This window comes from Schistocerca cancellata, chromosome 9 (genome assembly GCF_023864275.1).
Source record: "Schistocerca cancellata isolate TAMUIC-IGC-003103 chromosome 9, iqSchCanc2.1, whole genome shotgun sequence".
NCBI lineage: Eukaryota > Metazoa > Arthropoda > Insecta > Orthoptera > Acrididae > Schistocerca > Schistocerca cancellata.
In genome coordinates, this window is record NC_064634.1 from 508,313,127 (window position 1) to 508,332,976 (window position 19,850).

Sequence of the window (19,850 nt, forward strand, 5' to 3'; positions counted from 1 at the left end):
GTGATTAACACTGCAATATCACAGGGTAATGTGATACTGTGTGAGACAAGTCATTGCAAGTTTGAAATACTGATACATTAATAACCATATAACTGCCAAAATGTTGAGTGCATCACGCAAACATGCATGCATTGCATTGCATAGCTGCCAGATGTTAGTTCGTGCGATGGAGTTCCATGCCTGTTGCACATGGTCAGTCAATACAGGGACGGTTAATGCTGGTTTTGGATGAGGTGGAGTTGTCCGATGATATTCCATATGTGCTCGATTCTCTTGTAACTGGGCAGGTCAAGGCATCATTTCCACACTGTGTAGAGCATGCTGGGTTACAACGGCGGTACGTGGGCGAGCGTTATCCTGCTGGAAAACATCTCCTGAAATACTGTTCATGAATGACAGCACAACAGGTCGAATCAAGACATTGACAAACAGATTTTCAGTCAGGGTGCGTGGGGTAACCACGAGAGTGGTCATACGTAATTGCATCCCAGCCTGTAACTCCACGTGTAGGTCCAGTGCGCGTAGCACATAGGCAGGTCGGTTGCAGGCCGTCAACTCGCCTCCTCATAACCGACACACGGCCATCACCGGCACCGAGACAGAACGAGCTTTCATCAAAAAACGCAACAGACTTCCAGCATGCCCTGCGATGCGCTCTCGCTTGGCACCACTGACGTCGCAAATGGTCAGTGGAATGTACACTACAGTTCGTCTGGCTCGGAGCTGTCTTTGAGTAACCGATTTGTAACGGTTCGTTGTGTCACTGTGGTGCCAAGTGCTGCCCGTACTGCCACTGCAGATGCAGGGAGTATGATGTTACAGAGCCATATGCCAAACATGATGGTTTTCCCTCGCAGTAGTGCAACATGGCACTCTAGAACCCCGTCTTCTTGCGATCCATACATTCTGGTGACCACCGCTGCCAGGAATCATGTACAGTGGCTACATTCCCGTCATGTCTTTCTGCACTATCGCAGAAGGAACATCCAGCTTCTCGTAGCCCTAACCTCGTTCAAACTCACTGAGTTTCACCTGTTGTCCTTCACGTTTCCAGTTGGGTTTTTATAACGTTTGGCGAATTTCACCGAAAGATAGGCCGTTAGTTTTTAATCGCACACCCTTAAATGGCATGTAATCTTTAAGCAAGTACACGCCATTCGCTTTAGTGGCTATATGGTATGTTTACATCTGTGAGTTATTAGAGACAATTAGTGTCGATCAAAGTTGCTAACCTGAAATGTGCTCCTGGAGATTAATGGAGTAAGGTCCCGTCCCTCTCCTTCATTTTTCGGTATGTCAGATCAATAGAAATGACAGTATCAGCCGTTTTATATTGTGGAATGGGAGTTTTGCATGCTTCTAAGGACTTTAACGTACCCAAATTGACGTTGGAAAGATACCTTCGTAATTCTATGAACAATCCCAACTACAGAGTTGAGAAATCAGATAGGAAATTTAAAAATGTGTTCCCTGCAGAACAAGAAGACGAACTGGTAGCATACGTGAAGTCAATGGAGAGCACACTCTTTGGTCTAACGATGAAACACCTCACCGTCACGCCATTAGCCTATCAACTGGCAGAAAGAAATGACTTTACCCACAGATTTGACAAAAAAACTTGTCTATCTGGGCAGGACTGTGTTACAAGAATTATCAATTGTCTATACAGAAAATACAATACGTACATCTGTCGCACAACCGATGGGATTCAACAACGTAACAGTAAATTGATATTAAGCACTAAAAATAAGTGTACGTTTTTCAATATGACATTAAAATTTTTTGTACTGTTAACAATTATTTTTTGAGGTTCATTGTCCCCTCGTCTAAACTGTTAGTGTCTTAGTCTCTTAGTTTTAAGATGGTGTTCCTAATAATTTAACGTTTATGCAACAGTCTCACAAAAAAATTACCTAATCCCATTCCCAATAGGACAGAATGGGAAATAAGCAAGCATTTCCTCCAAAAAATAAATAAGTAAACGACAGTTTTAAATGATTTTCAAGTAGGGTACGTTGGAATACATTACAAGATAACTTTGTGATACTTTTAACAAGTGCTTTTTGTGTTCTTATTTTACAAAAATTATTAAAGATTTAAGTATCCCACTCCGCCCCAAGTTCCCCTGTCGTTCTTAATGGGACGAAATCGACAGATGTGAAGACAATTTCGACGGTCGCAACTGTGGCAAATTATTAAGTAATTGCGGGATGTACACTTGATATTTTATAAAGCCCCAAACGAGAAAATGAAATAGCCTCCGGTCAGGTGAACGTGGAGGCCACAGGAAAAGAGCTGACCATTACGAGCGACCCAGAGGTCAAGAACTTCGGCGCTCAACCACTCTCGCACAAAGAGATGTCAATGGGGAGAGAGTCTTTATCTCGTTGCCGAACAGTTTTCAAGTTCACCTTCGAATTGACAGATGAGTCATTCTTGGAAAACATCCATATAAGCCGGATGTAGTGGCCGAGCGGTTCTAGGCGCTACAGCCTGCAACCCCGCGACCGCTACGGTCACAGGTTCGAATCCCGCCTCGGGCGTGGATGTGTGTGATGTCTTTAGGTTAGTTAGGTTTAAGTAGTTCTAAGTTCTAGGGGACTGATGACCTCAGAAGTTACGTCCCATAGTGCTCTGAACCATTTGAACCATCCCTATAAGCCACCCCTCTTATGGTAGCTTCATCGAAGAGAGAAAAAAAGGGACAAAGTGCAGAAAACGTTTAATTTTGCGGAATCTCCTTCATATTCTAATAGTTCATGAGGATGTTGTGATCCTCAGATATCGAAGATTATGCGTATTTATGTTCCGACTTAGATCAAGAAAATAATTTTCCTGCTGCCCCTATCCACTTGCAAAGTTACAGCGTGCAACACAGTCATCTGGCTTTACAGCATGTACCAACTGTAGCAGCCGGTATGTATACATGTGTAAACGTTCCACACTGTCTTCTGTGCCACTTGAAGTTCAAGACTTGCTTCCCGGGAAGCCTTCTTACGAATGCAAAGGTAAGATGCTCTCAACATCCCCTTCATACCCTTTCGGTCATCCACACACCCCCCCCCCCCCCCCCACACACACACACACACACAAAAACACAAACACACACACAAAAACACAAACACACACACACAAACACACACAAACACACACACACACACACACACACACACACACACACACACACACACACACACAGCCTCTCGGTTTGAAATACCGATACCATTAGCGTATGTTTTTGTTGCATGATGCATCACAAAATCCACAACAAACGAACGCTGAACTGAAATTACCGATTCACTCTTTGCAAACTGCAGAACACAAAACGCTCTACGCTGAAAAGGCGCTATTTTGCGTATGTTACGCTGCAAGTGGTAAACGAGTTACTCTTTAATTGCGGCCTTGAATCAACACTCTCCCACCCTTACAGCTGATATTGTTGAAACTTATAACTGGGACGTTCTTTTACGGGTACACTGTATACGATCTATTTGATAAAGCCGGATACTCCGCGAAGCTGGTTGCCGGTGCTGCGACACGGACTGGTGACTTGACCCTCGACGCAGATGAACGTATTGTACTGTGTATCAATAGGCGAAGAGGTCCACTACTGTTCGATTACGTTATTCCCGGTAAATCAGTGGAAAAGAAACAACTGGAAAAAGTAAATACTTGTTTGTAAGCGTACGGAGCTAACTGAAGTGGACTGGCCACATAAAACAAATTGTAGGAAAAGCAGATGCCACGTTGAGGTCCAATGGAACAACCCTAAAGAGGAAACCTAATTCGTCCACGAAATAAGTGGCCTCGTTCCGTCGATTCTTGAGCACTGCTCATCGGTGTGGAACGCTTACCAGGTTTCATTCGTAGAAGGGACAGAGAAGATTCGACGTAAAGCGACGCGTTTCGTCGCGGAATCGCTCAATAAGCACGATAAGCGAGATATTCAAGCAACTCCTGTGGAAGAGTGTGCAGGCAAAGCATTGTACAGCATGAAGATGTTTACTGTTGCACTCTCGACACGATGGAATCCACGAAAACTCCGGTAACATGTTACTTTCCACGAAAGACCTGTAGCGAAATGACCACGACGACAAAATCAGAGAACGCCAATAGAGATGCTTATAGACACTCACCATTCCGGAATGGAAGAGGAAAATGGGGCAAAGGGGGGGGGGGGGAGGTAAGGTGGGCGGTGTGGTACCCTCTACCACACATTGTCCAAATGGCGGACATGCGAACAGATTAGCCACACATCAGAACGCGACGTAAAAGGAGACAAAAGATACACTCCTGGAAATTGAAATAAGAACACCGTGAATTCATTGTCCCAGGAAGGGGAAACTTTATTGACACATTCCTGGGGTCAGATACATCACATGATCACACTGACAGAACCACAGGCACATAGACACAGGCAACAGAGCATGCACAATGTCGGCACTAGTACAGTGTATATCCACCTTTCGCAGCAATGCAGGCTGCTATTCTCCCATGGGGACGATCGTAGAGATGCTGGATGTAGTCCTGTGGAACGCCTTGCCATGCCATTTCCACCTGGCGCCTCAGTTGGACCAGCGTTCGTGCTGGACGTGCAGACCGCGTGAGACGACGCTTCATCCAGTCCCAAACATGCTCAATGGGGGAGAGATCCGGGGATCTTGCTGGCCAGGGTAGTTGACTTACACCTTCTAGACCACGTTGGGTGGCACGGGATACATGCGGACGTGCATTGTCCTGTTGGAACAGCAAGTTCCCTTGCCGGTCTAGGAATGGTAGAACGATGGGTTCGATGACGGTTTGGATGTACCGTGCGCTATTCAGTGTCCCCTCGACGATCACCAGTGGTGTACGGCCAGTGTAGGAGATCGCTCCCCACACCATGATGCCGGGTGTTGGCCCTGTGTGCCTCGGTCGTATGCAGTCCTGATTGTGGCGCTCACCTGCACGGCGCCAAACACGCATACGACCATCATTGGCACCAAGGCAGAAGCGACTCTCATCGCTGAAGACGACACGTCTCCATTCGTTCCTCCATTCACGCCTGTCGCGACACCACTGGAGGCGGGCTGCACGATGTTGGGGCGTGAGCGGAAGACGGCCTAACGGTGTGCGGGACCGTAGCCCAGCTTCATGGAGACGGTTGCGAATGGTCCTCGCCGATACCCCAGGAGCAACAGTGTCCCTAATTTGCTGGGAAGTGGCGGTGCGGTCCCCTACGGCACTGCGTAGGATCCTACGGTCTTGGCGTGCATCCGTGCGTCGCTGCGGTCCGGTCCCAGGTCGACGGGCACGTGCACCTTCCGCCGACCACTGGCGACAACATCGATGTACTGTGGAGACCTCACGCCCCACGTGTTGAGCAATTCGGCGGTACGTCCACCCGGCCTCCCGCATGCCCACTATACGCCCTCGCTCAAAGTCCGTCAACTGCACATACGGTTCACGTCCACGCTGTCGCGGCATGCTACCAGTGTTAAAGACTGCGATGGAGCTCCGTATGCCACGGCAAACTGGCTGACACTGACGGCGGCGGTGCACAAATGCTGCGCAGCTAGCGCCATTCGACGGCCAACACCGCGGTTCCTGGTGTGTCCGCTGTGCCGTGCGTGTGATCATTGCTTGTACAGCCCTCTCGCAGTGTCCGGAGCAAGTATGGTGGGTCTGACACACCGGTGTCAATGTGTTCTTTTTTCCATTTCCAGGAGTGTAGTTTTACGAGAGCCATACGAACTGCCAACGTTGGCGGTGGACTTGAAGTGTAGCCGCGTGTTCGTTAACACTGGTGCCCGGTATTACAGGCAATGTTTGCCGGTATACATTTCCGGGCCCAATCTGTTTACTCGGCCTACAGTACGGCTGCGAAATGGGCGACAGTGAGCTGGTGGAAGTGAGTGCGCAGCTCCTGCTTTTAGACTAAAAACTAAACTCGTCCCGAACACGCCATGAAGGCCCAACGCTACCGACCGGCCGCCGTGTCATCCTCAGCTCACAGGCGTCACTAGATGCGGATATGGAGGGGCATGTAATCAGCACACCGCTCTCTCGGCCGTATGTCAGTTTCCGAGACCGGAGCCGCTACTTCTCAAACAAGTAGCTTCTCAGTTTGCCTCACAAGGGCTGAGTGCACCCCGTTTACCAACAGCGCTCGGCCGACCGGATGGTCACCCATCCAAGTGCTTGCCCAGCCCGATGGAGCTTAACGACGGTGATTTGACGAGAACCGGAATTACCACCGCGGCAAGGCCGTTGGCTGCTGCTTTTAGGCCGCCTCTAAAAACGTACTTCTCACCGATAAGTCTCTTGGTAATAGAAGTTGTCGGGGTTTTGGAAGAAGCACACAAGAAATTCACTATGGTAAGTTTGAAAAAAGCAGTCAAATGTTTGTTGATATTTCACTGCCATTCATCACCACAGTGTGAGAAAATGAATTTCGTAATTGAGATCTATCGGGTGATTTAGCTTCCCCTACCTACGGGTTTTATGCTATCCGCAACGCCTTCAAAAACCATACATGAGATTTTTATAATCTTTTGCTCGCTATGCACAAACTATTAGTCGCACAGACAAAAATGAACAGAGCCTTTTTGTAGAAAATTTAAAACGCATTTGCACGACACTTGGCCTCTTGCGAAAACATATCCCAGTACAAAGTTCAACTACATTAAATTTCCTACTGTTCGTTTTTTCTGTAGGACTAATAGTTCACGAGTAGCGAATGAGAGAATATGAAAATCTCGTGCGTGGTTTTTCAAGGCGTTGCGAGTTGCATAACACCCATCTGCAGGTGCAATTGGATTACCCTATATGAACGACCGAACTTAGGGGATGAGGAAGAAAGACCGTAATCGAAAAAAGGGAGTTGGCAAGTTGTTTCCTCGTGAATACGGAAACAGGTGTGACGAAGTTTGTAAACATTTCAGACTTCTTAAAAGCTACACACAAGGCAAACTCCTGCAGAGTTCCCAGCGAGAAGGTCGTTTTTCAGATATTGGTCAAGGTACGCATTCCTCTCTGAGTTCCATAGCTCTCATTGTAGATGTATCACACTTGCGAAATCCATGGTACAGCGCTGTTGCTACGGTTGCAGGTTCGAATCCTCCCTAGGGCATGGATGTGTGTGATGTTCTTAGGTTAGTTAGGTTTAAGTAGTTCTAAGTTCTAGGGGAGTGATGACCTCAGATGTTAAGTCCCATAGTGCTTAGAGCCATTTGAACCATTTTTTCCAATTGTACATTACTGGAGACAACAAACAAACCATCGTACGTGCACAAATGTCTGAGGCGGAATAATGATATTTCACAGCTCAGAGAGTGTGGAGGGGCAGACGCAAATATGGAAATACCGAAAACACATCACCATGTCTCATACGGTGACGGAAGTCGTTGACATTCAAAAGAGCTTCCAGCCCTCTCGGAATGGTTAAGCATACGTCCTGTATGGTTTCCAAGTGAATGTTATATCACTGTTCTTGGAAAATAATACCAACCTCACGTAACGATGATTGTAGTGGACAGCGAACACGCAGCCTTTTCTCCACAAAGACTTAAATCACCACTAGGAAGCGAACACTGCACCACGGGATGGTCCTGACCAGCCTAAATGGTGACACAATCCGTGACAGTAACGCTGCCTTGCAGGGCAACCTATGGTACCCATAAGACACCACCATATGGCTACCCAGATCTTCACCGAACCGCCGCCATATTTGACTCTTCCGAAGCAATGTCGGCCAGAAGTTGAAAAAGGACTCATCCGGCAAAGTGACTTTCTTCCATGGTTCTGTAGTCCAAGTTTTTGACCTCAGGACCTCGTTTTCCTATTACATGTTTTGCGTCACTAATGTGTGGTTTTGTAATTCCAGCGCGCCCTGCGGTTCTCAGCTTACGAAGCTCCCTTCGTGATATTTCGGCGCTGACTAGGGTCCTCGAGTGCAACGTACAGTTCTGCAGTGACTTCTGAAGCCGTCGAGCAGAGATGGGTCGTTCGCGAGCTAACGGGTCCAAAGGAACGGTTCACCAAGATGAACGGAACGAGCGAGGAACGAATTCTAAGGAAGGGTCTTTCATAGTTCCTTTCGGTCGTGGCTTTCTACTTGTAGTTCCCGGGAGCGGCAAACGGTCGGTCGGTCTCGTTCCCGTCTGTCTCGCTCTCGGTCTCGCTAGGCCGGATTCGCCCACCTTCGCGTGGCCACTCGTCGCAGTTCCACTGCCAGTTCAGTATCGAGTTGTTGTTGTTCGTTCCGTTCACTTCGCACGCCCATTCTAGATCTGTTTCAAAACGTTTTTGAATGAACTTCTGGTTTTCTTCGTATTTTATGCAGCGTCCACGACCGATAATTAAAATGTATTTTATAATTACGTAAAGTACATAAAGATTACGTCATATGTTTCATCTTTTCAGATAACAAAACGGCGTATCAGCGTACTTCACTATTTCGATAAACAGCAGAAGAAATACTTGTAAAATGGCAAGATTTCTTGTTTTTACATACGCAAAGGACGTCGGCACGGCACACACGAGTGACCATTTTCCGTCTTTTTTTGATCCAAGGCAAAAGAGCATTTTCATTGTTGTGGAAGGCGGACCGACTTACAACCGAATGAAGGGCGCACTTCGTAATCGAGTGTATGGTGTCACATTTTGTAAAGAGAATACGATACCTCATTGCTACAGGGTGGCGCACGAAAACTAGTACTAGACTGCTCACTGTCGTCATCTGTTGTTTCGAAGTTGTTTGTATTAGCTTATTTGTTATTTCCTCACTGCCTGATTATTACATGTTTATGTATTGTGCTAGTAGCGGTCAACAAATCGTGCGTAATTGGCGAGCAGTCTGTACTCGGGGCCGGTTTTTCGTGCGCCACCTTGTATTATTTCACTGCGAGCAGCCACATAACGCTGCAGTTGGCTAAACGAGATGTTTTGCAAAATCACGAAAATTCCAAGTGTGTCAGAATTCTGTTATGAATAACAACTCTGTACTCCAGGGGGAGGCAAGTGCCTCCTCTTGGCGCCTTCCATCTTCAGTCACCTATGCAACTAATTTTCAATTTTTCATAAGAACCATATACAAAGTAGAATGAACGGTGAACGAGTAAAAACGAACTGTTCCCAAAAAAGAGCGATCGCCGGTGAGCTAGTTTCCAAGGATGAACGAGTTTGCCAATCTCTACCGTCGTCCCCTAATTTTTCGTCACAATCCTCTTCAACGATCATCTGTCACAATCACTCAACACACAGTTTCGTCCGCGTTGTCTCTTAGCGGACGATGTTTTTTCCGCTTTCTTCGCGAGGGGTATAAACCTTCGATGCTGCACCTCTCGAAATACCAAGCACTTCGGCTACCTCGGTTACGCAAGCCTCGACCATAGGAGCACCAACAACAATTTGCGGACGTTCGAATTGAATCAGTTCCTATTTGAAGCGCTCAAAACTCCACAGAGCACTGTTCTTAAAACGACTGACACTTGCAACGCATTGAGGACACTGCACAGGTGTCGTTCGTAGCCAAACGAAACCTGCAGGCTCGGATAGCATCTGTATTTATCTTCCAGCATGCACCTCTCTCTGTGGTTTCATATTCTTGTCCAGCCCCTGCATGTGGGCTCTCTGCGTGACTTGGCACTACGGCGCTGTCGGCCTGAGAAAGAGGAAGCCCGGGTGAGAGCGAGAGGGAGGCATTTACACACAGCTACCTCGCCTGACCGTACGAAATACTCCCCATGCTCGGTGGATCATGTTGGCGACACCTCAGCCATAACTCGGCATCCAGCTGCAGTGACTTTCTACATTCGCTATATCGCGGAGCCATACCGCAATACTGCGCGCTCTGCAACCACTTTACAGTAATGTCGACGGCAATACTACTGCGGCCGCACATCGTCATGAAGTACGGCTCGTGTGAATGCGCTTTAACAACGAAATTGTCCGCAGCTCGTGGTCGTGCGGTAGCGTCCTCGCTTGCCACGCCGGGGTTCCCGGGTTCGATTCCCGGCGGGGTCAGGAATTTTCTATGCCTCGTTAGGTTTAAGTAGTTCTAAGTTCTAGGGGACTGATGACCATAGATGTTAAGTCCCATAGTGCTCAGAGCCATTTGAACCATTTTTTGAACAACGAAATTAAGGGCAAATCACAAGCGAAGCTGCAGGGACCGGCAGACGCTGGCGGTAATCACTCTAACAGAGATGGCAGAGCGGCGTGCTACAAGTCTAAGTTACCAGCGGAGAAACAATCCTGTCGGAGCACAAAAATGAGAATATGTTCTTGTTTCTTTGACTGACCCAGACTGAGAAGCTGGTACCAGCTACCTCATTCTACCTTCCTTAGCACATTTTTAACATTTTTCAAAGATTTGGCATCCAAACATATTCACGCTTTTTTTTTAACATGCACCTCACTCCTACAAGTTCCCCAACCGTGAATCACTCACATCCACTAGTCCATCGCTGTACGTTCACATAGCAATTCACACCCAACTGCCTGTCTCACTCACTCAACCCATCTCATTGTAATTCTCTCTTTGTCTCTCTCTCTCTCTCGTTGTATCCTCTCTCTCAGCCACAGCCTCCTTAATTTTGTTCTACTACTACTGTTTCCTCTCACTGTCACTGCCTCCCTCTTACCGTTACTATCTACATCTACATCTACATTTATACTCCGCAAGCCACCCAACGGTGTGTGGCGGAGGGCACTTTACGTGCCACTGTCATTACCTCCCTTTCCTGTTCCAGTCGCGTATGGTTCGCGGGAAGAACGACTGTCTGAAAGCCTCCGTGCGCGCTCTAATCTCTCTAATTTTACATTCGTGATCTCCTCGGGAGGTATAAGTAGGGGGAAGCAATATATTCGATACCTCATCCAGAAACGCACCCTCTCGAAACCTGGCGAGCAAGCTACACCACGATGCAGAGCGCCTCTCTTGCAGAGTCTGCCACTTGAGTTTGTTAAACATCTCCGTAAGGCTATCACGGTTCCCAAATAACCCTGAGACGAAACGCGCCGCTCTTCTTTGGATCTTCTCTATCTCCTCCGTCAACCCGATCTGGTACGGATCCCACACTGATGAGCAATACTCAAGTATAGGTCGAACGAGTGTTTTGTAAGCCACCTCCTTTGTTGATGGACTACATTTTCTAAGGACTCTCCCAATGAATCTCAACCTGGTACCCGCCTTACCAACAATTAATTTTATATGATCATTCCACTTCAAATCGTTCCGCACGCATACTCCCAGATATTTTACAGAAGTAACTGCTACCAGTGTTTGTTCTGCTATCATATAGTCATACAATAAAGGATCCTTCTTTCTATGTATTCGCAATACATTACATTTGTCTATGTTAAGGGTCAGTTGCCACTCCCTGCACCAAGTGCCTATCCGCTGCAGATCTTCCTGCATTTCGCTACAATTTTCTAATGCTGCAACTTCTCTGTATACTACAGCATCATTCGCGAAAAGCCGCATGGAACTTCCGACACTATCTACTAGGTCATTTATATATATTGTGAAAAGCAATGTTCCCATAACACTCCCCTGTGGCACGCCAGAGGTTACTTTAACGTCTGTAGACGTCTCTCCATTGATAACAACATGCTGTGTTCTGTTTGCTAAAAACTCTTCAATCCAGCCACACAGCTGGTCTGACATTCCGTAGGCTCTTACTTTGTTTATCAGGCGACAGTGCGAAACTGTATCGAACGCCTTCCGGAAGTCAAGAAAAATAGCATCTACCTGGGAGCCTGTATCTAATATTTTCTGGGTCTCATGAACAAATAAAGCGAGTTGGGTCTTACACGATCGCTGTTTCCGGAATCCATGTTGATTCCTACATAGTAGATTCTGAGTTTCCAAAAACGACATGATACTCGAGCAAAAAACATGTTCTAAAATTCTACAACAGATCGACGTCAGAGATATAGGTCTATAGTTTTGCGCATCTGCTCGACGACCCTTCTTGAAGACTGGGACTACCTGTGCTCTTTTCCAATCATTTGGAACCTTCCGTTCCTCTAGCGACTTGCGGTACACGGCTGTTAGAAGGGGGGCAAGTTCTTTCGCGTACTCTGTGTAGAATCGAATTGGTATCCCGTCAGGTCCAGTGGACTTTCCTCTGCTGCTGCTGACTCTTCTCACAGTAACAATATCTCTCTTCCTAGTTGTCATTGTCATATATTTTGTCTCTCATTATCGCTGGCTCTCACCCACTTCCACTTTCTTTATTTCCCCCCTCCCCCCATTTGGCACACTCTTCTTCACTCTTTTCCTAGCACTCTTCTGCCACTGTCAACTATGTTCCATTGCCACCGTGTCGCTTCCCTCTTCTCTCTGAGCACAGAAAACCGCGATATGTTCGCATGCCAAAATTTTACAGGTGCTGAGCAAGGTAGAACGAGGCAGCTGGTACCCTACTTTTCAGTCAGAGTCTTTTAAATAAACAGGAACATATTCGCATTTTTTTGTGCTACGGTAGGAAAATTTCTCCCCTGGTTCCCTTCTTTCCCCTGTTGCAGCAGGGAATGTCACTCACCTACATCAACATGGCTACACTGCAAGTCACACGTAACTATATGCCAGAGGTTCCATCAAACCACCTCCACAGTAATTCGCTATTATTCCAGTCTCAAACAGCGCAAGGAAACAAGAAATAGCTGTATCTTTCCGCACGAGCTCTGATTTCCCGTATTTTATTATGCTGACTTTTCTCCACAGGCGGCCGAGGTGGCCGAGCGGTTCTAGGCGCTTCAGTCCGGAACCGAGCGACCGCTACGGTCGCAGGTTCGAATCCTGCCTCGGGCATGGATGTGTGTGATGTCCTTAGGTTGGTTAGGTTTAAGTAGTTCCACGTTATAGGGGACTGATGACCTTAGATGTTAAGTCTCATAGTGCTCAGAGCCATTTGAACCATTTTCTCCACATGTAGATCGCCGTCAATAAAATATTTTCGCATCTGGAGTAGAAAGTTGGTGATTGAAATTTCTTGAGAAGATTCCGTCGCAACGAGAAACACCTTGTTTTAATGATGTCCTCCCCAAATCCTGTACTGAGTCAGTGGTCAGTGACACTCCCTCTCCTGTTTCTCGATAATACAAAACGTGCTGCTCTTCTTTGAACTTTCTCGATGTACCTGCTAATCTTATCTGGTAAGTATCCCACACGGCCGAATGGTACTACAAAGAAGACTGCGCAGAGTAGTGTAGGGAGCCTCTTTATTCGATCTGTTGCATATTCTAAGTGTTCTGCCAGTAAAAAAGACTGTTTCGTTCGCCTTCACCACAACATTTTCTGTGAGTTCTTTCGAATTTAAGTTGATCTTAACAGTAATTCGTAGGTATTTAGTTAAATTTGCTGCTTTTGCATTTCATTGATTTATCATGTAACCAAAGTTTAATGGATTCGTTGTAGCACTCACGTGGGTGACCTCACACTTTTCGTTATTTAGGGTCAACTGCCAATTTTTGCACCATAGAGCTATCCTATCTAAATTATTTTGCAATTGGTTTTGGTCTTCTTATGACATTACTAGGCGACAAACGACAGCATTATCTGCAAATAACCTAAGATGGCTGCTCAGATTGTCTTCTAAATAGTTTACAAACAGAAGGAACAGTAGAGGGCCCGTAACACTATCACGTGGAACGCCAGAAATCACTTCTCTTTTACTCGATGACTTTCTGTCAGTTACTACGACCTGTGACCTCTCTGACAGGAAGTCATGAATCCAATCGCATAACTGAGACAGTATTCCACAAGCACGCAATTTTATTATAAGCCGCTAGTGAGATACGATGTCAAAAGCCTTCTGGAAATCTAGACGTACGGAATAAACTGGAAATGCTTCGTCGATACGACTCAACACTTCCTCTGAGTAAAGAGCTAGTTGTGTTTCACAGGTACGATGTTTTCTAAATCTGTGTTGACTATGTGTCAATAGACTATTCTCTTGAACACAATATAGGTTCCCAAATGCTGCAGCAAATCGACGTTAATGTATGGGCCTTTCTTGAATATTGACGTGACCCGTGCAGTTTTCCAATCTTTGGATATGGATCTTTCGTCGAGCGAGTAGTTGTATGTGATTGCTAAGCATGGAGATATTGCATCAGCATACTCTGAAAGGAATCTAACTATTATACAGTTTGGACTGGAAGACTCGCTTTTATTCTTTTAAATTCCTTCACTGAACTGGAAGCAAAGTGTAGCAACGCTAATGCAGTGAGCGCTCAGCTACGATCTACTCTCTTCTGCAAGAAGGAAGTCAGTACCAAGACTAAGTTATCTGTGCACCGTTCAATCTTTCGACCAACTTTGTTGTATAGGAGCGAAAGCTGGGTGGATTCAGGTTACCTTATCAACAAGGTTGAGGTTACGGATATGAAAGTAGCTAGGATGATTGCAGGTACTAGTAGATGGGAACAATGGCAGGAGGGTGTCCACAATGAGGAAATCAAAGAACAACTGGGAATGAACTCTATAGATGTAGCAGTCAGGGCGAACAGGCTTAGATGGTGGGGTCATGTTACACGCATGGGAGAAGCAAGGTTACCCAGGAGACTCATGGATTCAGCAGTAGAGGGTAGGAGGAGTCGGGGCAGACCGAGGAGAAGGTACCTGGATTCGGTTAAGAATGATTTTGCAGTAATAGGTTTAACATCAGAAGAGGCACCAATGTTAGCACTGAATAGGGGATCATGGAGGAACTGTATAAGGGGGGCTATGCTCCAGACACTGAAAGGCATAATCTGTCTTAAATGATGATGATGATGATGATGATGATGATGATGAATTCCTTCACTACTTCAAATTTTCAAAAGTGTGTGAATTCCTAAGGTGCCAAACTGCTTAGGTCATCGGTCCATAGACTTACACACTACTTAAACTAACCTAAACTAACGTATGCTAAGAACAACACACAAAGCCTTGTCCGAGGGAGGACTCGAACCTCCGGCGGGAGGGGCCGCGCAGTCCGTGACATGACGCCTCAAACCGCGCGGCCACTCCGCGCGGCGCTTCACTACTCAGAGGACATCTACTTTTAAGTTAGCCATGGTGCCAGCTGTTCTTGATTCGAATTCCCGAATATTTACTTCGTACTGTTTGGCGAAGGATTTTCGGAAGGCTGTGTTTAGTAACTCTGCTCTAGCAGTACTATCATCAATAGTATTGCCTTTGTTGGCGCGCTGAGAAGGCATTGATTGTCTCTTGCCGCTAGCATACTTTACATATGAGCAGAATCTCTCTGGATTTTCTGCCACGTTGTGAGACAAAGTTTCGTTGTGGAAACTATTACAAGCATCTCGTCTTGAAGTCCGCGCTAAATTCGAGCTTCTGTAAAAGATCGCCTCTCTCGGAGATTTTGTGTTCGTCCAAATTTGGCATGCTTTTTTCTTTGTTTCTGCAACATTGTTCTGCCCCATTTTGTGTACCAAGGGGGATCAGCTCCTTAGTTTGTTAATTTATTTGGTATAAATACCTCAATTTCTTTGAGTTCAAGCCACATCTGGTCTACACTGGCGGTACACTGTTAATTTTGAAGGAGTGGTGACTGTCTCTCAAGAAGGCGCCAAGTGAATTTTTATTATCTGCTTTTCGGATTAGGTATATATCCAGTGTCGCTACGACAACCCTGTGTCAGGCCAGTATCCCGGGGGGGGGGGGGGGGGGTATCTGCCTCGGGCGGCAATTTCAGGGGACGTCAAAGTCATAGTGTTCATCATGTCTCTGCCGGGAGAATCTCCGTCGCGGCAGACAAAGGGGGACGGGGCTATACGACGAGCTGAGCCGAATAAATCCGAACGGATGAATTCCACTCGCTGTTCAAAAAATGGTTCAAATGGCTCTGAGGACTATGGGACTTAACTTCTAAGGTCATCAGTCCCCTAGACCTTAGAACTACTTAAACCTAACTAGCCTAAGGACATCACATACATCGATGCCCGAGGCAGGATTCGAACCTGCGACCGTAGCGGCCGCGCGGTTCCAGACTGTAGCGCTTTCACTCGCTGTTTGTTTATGTGGTTGACTGGGTGTGCGAATGTTATACTTATTAGCGAAATCCATAGATTCAGATAACCAGAGTGAAAATAAACGACTAATAGGTGAGGAAGATTACACATTACCTTCTCGGTGTATCCAAGAAAATTTCTGACAGATCGTCACACTACCAGTTGAACAGTCCCCTGCTGGCAGTCGCTTTGAGTTCTGTTTCCTGATAGCACGGGAAACGAGTCGTACGGTCACCATCACGCAGAATAAACGCGGGATAACTGTACCTCTGGTTCTGGCAGGGTTAGCGATGTCAACCGGATAACAAGTTTTGGCAATGGCAGGTAGAATTACAGACTTAGTGATGACAAGATTGTTTGTTAAAACGAGGAAGGAGAAGAAACGGGGCCATCACACAAATTATGTGGAAGAATACGACGATTCCATATTTGTATAAAAATTTCGTACTACTACTACTACTACTACCACTACTTTTCGATCTCATGCCTGAGAAACTGGAGGGTATGAATGAAATGTAAAACTATTTCTTAACATAAAATTTTTTTCTTGTAGTAGACCTAATGGGCATTTGATATTGATACTTCGTGAATTACATTTCTTTGGGTTATTTATGTAAATCAGGTAGATAAAAATGACCATTTGTGCACAAACAGTCTCAATTACTAGGAGCGTGTTACAACTGCTGCAATATTAGAAAGGCCTATCGCGTTTTATCTAGCAGAAGTGACAAAATAGAAGTAATAAAATCAAGAAACCACACCAGTCTCGCGTACTATTAACAGCTTTTTCAATATCAAACGGCATTTCGATTTTTCATCTAGCAAAACGTTTGACGGAGTTTGATCAGGTAATAGGTTCTTCCGCAGAAAAGAAAGCACGTAGCATAAGTTAAGATTAGAGAGAAAAGAATGCTGTGACTTAACGACTGAAGAAATATTCACTGCCTCGTTTGTCTCTTGTCTTTACAAGTTTTATGTTTCCTATATTTAATTTTAATGTCACATAAAAGAGAAAGTTATTAGCTAATAGGCAGTAAAGAATGCAAATGTTCTGAAGAGTTCTTATTCCCCCGCCCACAAATATTCTCACCCAATATTAAATGTGAATTTTTTTATGGGGGCAGGATGCGAAACCGGCAGGAGGGAATCTCTTCCGATCCAAAGCGACATATATCAATGGTACCGATGTGAGCCACCACGCCGGCCAGTGTGGCCGTACGGTTCTAGGCGCTTCAGTCTGGAACCGCGTGCCCGCTACGGTCGCAGGTTCGAATCCTGCCTCGGGCATGGATGTGTGTGATGTCCTTAGGTTAGTTAGGTTTAAGTAGTTCTATGTTCTAGGGGACTGATGACCACAGATGTTAAGTCCCATAGTGCTCAGAGCCAATTTTTTTTTTTTTTTTTTTTTTTTGGCACCACGTGCAGGTGACTGCACCCTGTGCTCTTCACGTCAGCCGGAAGAACCCGTTCCACATCTGGAGTGATTCCATCCGGTATGCACACGGAGTGCACATTGGCTTTCTTCCCCTCCTTAGCAGCCATGTCCGTAAGGGACCCCATAACATTGGAGCTCTCAGCTACCAATAATTCCACCCTCAGTGACTGCCTGGACGTTTCGGCAGCACGAGTGACTGGCATTTTCAAAGCTTCATTCTCCTTTGCTGGTGCTGAACTGGACTCGAGATCACGGCTGTAGATTACATGTATCTGGCGCGCCAACATCCAAGGGTTTTCTTGTGGTCATTTCCGCCACGCTTGTCCCCTTGCAACTCAGGTTCCCTACCACCAATGCTGCTTGAACCTTTGACGATGCCAGATATTCGCGCAGTCGAAACGTTACAAAAATCATTAAACAAATCTCGGCCGAAGAACCCGAGACAGAAGCAAATACGTAATCTGTCAATAAGTGGCCACGAAAGCCTTAACAGTTTTGGAAAAAGTTAGATAGTTTACTTCTGTGAAACTGAAATAAAGGAAGATTAATTTTACAACTCAGACCGGATATTACGTGCAAAAAAGTTTTTCATATCCTTCAGTGCTAGAAGATGGGGTTCCCGGTTGATAACGGGAGACAGCATATTTCTCAGTGCTACATCACTTTATGGATTACGTTTTGACCCCATATCGTGCTGATGTTACTTGAACACTTAGGGTAAGTCTGATCCTATGTTAACATGGAAACGGATAAAGATATCAGTAAAGTACCAAGGCTGTTCGAGACCTGGTGCTTAGGAATATATCTTACAATTTTTAACCATTAGCTGCGGATATGAGTCTTCGACTCCGTGGCTAGGTTTTGGTCCGCTGGTGACGGCGAAGATACAGTAAAAAATCTTTTCTGTGGAGCTTTCCGAGAAACCACTGGTGGTGTGAGTTCACGAACCTCTTGTCGACCTCTGTTCACGAGTTTGGGTATTTTGACATTGGCCTCTCAATATATATATATTTCTTATTGTCGTTTCTTGGTACCAATATTAGTTTATTCCCAAGAATAAGCAGCTTTCACTCGGTTAATACTCGGCAGAAATCAAAGCTGCATTTGGATCGGACTTCCTTAACTCTTGTGCAAAAAGGTGTGCAGTATACTGCTGCATCCATTTTCAATAAGCTGCCACTCGAATTCAAAAATCTTAGCAGTAATCCACGCGCTTTCAAATCGAAACTGAAGAGTTTCCTCATGGGTCACTCCTCCTATTCTGTCGAGGAGTTCCTTGAAAAATTAAGCTGATTCTTATTGTATTGTTGGTAGCGTTTTACTTAAACTTATGGACTGACATTTTCTGGTTCATGAACATTTACTTTTATCTGTTATTAGTTTTATGTTGTAATTTCCATGAGCCGGCCGGTGTGGCCGTGCGGTTCTAAGCGCGTCAGTTTGGAACCGCGTGACCGCTACGGTTGCAGGTTCGAATCCTGCCTCGGGCATGGATGTGTGTGATGTCCTTAGGTTAGTTAGGTTTAAGTAGTTCTATGTTCTAAGGGACTGATGACCTCAGTAGTTAAGTCCCATAGTGCTCAGAGCCATTTGAACCATTTTTTTGTAATTTCCATGACTTGGAGATTTGCTCCTCAATTTGGTCCTACGGAACTTGACGCGTAAATAAAATGCCTCCAGAAGTCCCATCAAGTCCACCGTAGATCACGTCATACGGAAAAAAAGAGCAACCCAATCTTCTCCGCTTGCCTATGCGCGAGGAAGTGTGTAATGCTCATACTTTGACCCTGTACTGAAGGAGAGTGACACAAAGGCGATCCATCCGTTGGGCATACAAATGGTTTTTGGTCGAAGGGCTATCCAAAACACTTGACCCAATAGAAACCGAGGCACGAGCATCGGAAAATCTTGCTTTTAAGCATGGCGTTTTGGAACGTTTGATTAGGTGCGCATGCCGATGCATGCATACCGATTCTCCACGCTTAGCGGGCCATATCGACACCTCGTCCCTATCTCAGTAGCTACCAACAGTAAAGAAACTTCCTGGCAGATTAAAACTGTGTGCCGGACCGAGACTCGAACTCGGGACCTTTGCCTTTCGCGGGCAAGTGCTCTACCATCTGAGCTACCCAAGCACGACTAGCGCCCCGCCCTCAAAGCCGGTAGAGTACTTGCCCGCGAAAGCCAAATGTCCCGAGTTCGAGTCTCGGTCCGGCACACAGTTTTAATCTGCCAGGAAGTTTCATATCAGCGCACATTCCGCTGCAGAGTGAAAATCTCATTCTACCAACAGTAACTTACTACATTCGCAATATCGACGAGCCGAACTGCACTATGGCCGCGTACTGCAGCCACATTGCAGTACTGTCGATGGCAAAACTACTCTGGCCACATGTCGCCGGGAAATAAG